This window comes from Branchiostoma belcheri, unplaced genomic scaffold, assembly GCF_001625305.1.
Source record: "Branchiostoma belcheri isolate BF01 breed outbred unplaced genomic scaffold, Haploidv18h27 scaffold202, whole genome shotgun sequence".
In the NCBI taxonomy this organism is placed as follows: domain Eukaryota; kingdom Metazoa; phylum Chordata; class Leptocardii; order Amphioxiformes; family Branchiostomatidae; genus Branchiostoma; species Branchiostoma belcheri.
Window position 1 is genome coordinate 11,087 of NW_017803514.1, and position 2,327 is coordinate 13,413.

Here is a 2,327-nt window from a genome sequence, read left to right on the forward strand (position 1 = left end):
CCTCGGGGGCTGGGAGTGCCAAATCCCAAGTGCCGGAAAGATCGACCCGTAGCCCCCCTTCCCTGTTGAGGGTGGGGTTGTACATTCTTTCATATATTGACCTCTTTAACACCCCGTTCCCACCAGCGTGTTTCGCGGTCTAAGACATCCGTGGACTCGAGTTTGAAAGAGTGACCCTGGTTGTGTTGTAGGTGGTGGAAAATAGCTGAGGAGTAGCCCCGAGGACAGACAACACTTAAGCTCCTGTCCTGTATAACAGGAGCTTTCAGACTAATTTGCATAATCTTGTCTTGACTTGTCTGACTTTTGTTCCTTTTTCGACTTCTAAAAATTTGTCTTCACTTTATTTGCATATCAATCAACAGGTTGTGTATATAAACCTGCTTTCCCCTCTGGTCTCTCAGTCACTGACGAAAGCTAGTGGATACTAGCTGAAACGTCTGACGTTTTCAAAATCATATCCAGTTGCTTGAGTAACTGTTTTTTGGCAAAGCGATTTCTAGTTATAGGAACGGGTACAGAATTCTCACACTTTGTCCTACATATTAATACCAAAATAATGTCTTATGTTTGTTTATTACTCCGTGAAGGAGGTCTGGACCTCCGGACGGAGTGTTGTGAACAGTCGTTTTTTCGTGTTTCGCAGCTAGAACACAGGGTTCCCTTTGTGTAATCGGCATGCAACTTTATACGCCGTCTGCGGACATGCCCGTGATGACGCACGAAATTATATGTATTTTTGCCGTTTTCGCGGTCAATGTAATATTTCAAATGCACCCCTACAATTATGAGGCAAATTGGAATGGTCCAGAAGAACCCGTTGTTTGTAATAGTAATAGTAATGTGTAAGTTACTTAAAGGTTTGCGTCGCTATGCATATATTATGTTAATGTAGAGGTTATTTGCATAATTAATGAGGACAAAGCAAGCCCATATTTCATGGAGGTATGAGATCTCGGAACTCTTGTTTGCCCATGCATTAAGTATTTGACCGAAGCTTTAACATGTTCGCAGCCAAAACGCACTGTTCTGTACGTAGCATTTCTTTGTAATTTTTCTGTTTGAAAATATGCACTAAAACGCTGTTTTCCACGAGTGCATAGCCACATCTTGGGACAAAAGGCACAATTCAAATAACCATTGGGGGAAAGTTATGTTCCTTTGTCGATTGTACGACCAAAATGTTTTGGGTTTGTCAACTATATAGCTCCTCCCAGTATGTCTGCCACATATTTCGGGTGTGCTTGTTTTATGTTTGAACTCCCTTTTAACTCTCTTATATTTGTTCCAGTCTTCAAGTCTTTGTTATAAAGGCGCTGCTTCTCACGACACATGTCGCCTTAGATTTCTATTAAACCAGGGCAAGTTGTATCTGCTTGAAGTCATTTTGCTTGGGATGGGCCTGTTCATAGTATGTTCCATCTTGCCTTTGAAGTCTGTCCACTTCCGTGATACTGACATGTCCTCTGTTCTTTTGTCAAAGTTATTGGCATAGTCCGTGAGATCTTTCTTGGTGGCTGGTTCATCGGCTTTTGTGCGAATGTAAACTTTTCTCTTGGGTTTCCTGTTTTGTTCCAGTGCCAAGTTAACATCCACCAGAACCATGTCGTGATCACTTATTCCCGGGACTACTGTGGTCTTTTCAATTATGCTGGGGTTATTAACCAAAACCAGATCCAAAAGGTTACCATTTCTGGTTGGTTCTTGCACTGTTTGGGATAACCCGTGGTTATCCATTAGGCTCAGAAGTTTCTCTGCTTGACCTCCTTCTAAACACTGCAATATAAATACAGTTACGATATTGAATACAAAACAGATTACAATATCTAACAATACTACCATGAAATACAAACTCCTACAATATCATACATTTAACATGGCAATGATTACAAACTAGTAATAATGACCTCACAAGGGTACCAAGGCGAATGTTATTTACAGACTCAAATGTGAGGAGCCCAATTGTAACAACACCTACATCGGAGAGACAAGTCGACCACTTAAAGTAAGGTACAAAGAACATTGCCGACCTAGTGCCAACGGCTACTCCTCAGCTATTTTCCACCACCTACAACACAACCAGGGTCACTCTTTCAAACTCGAGTCCACGGATGTCTTAGACCGCGAAACACGCTGGTGGGAACGGGGTGTTAAAGAGGCAATATATGAAAGAATGTACAACCCCACCCTCAACAGGGAAGGGGGGCTACGGGTCGACCTTTCCGGCACTTGGGATTTGGCACTCCCAGCCCCGAGGACAGACAACACTTAAGCTCCTGTCCTGTATAACAGGAGCTTTCAGACTAATTTGCATCATCTTGTCTTGA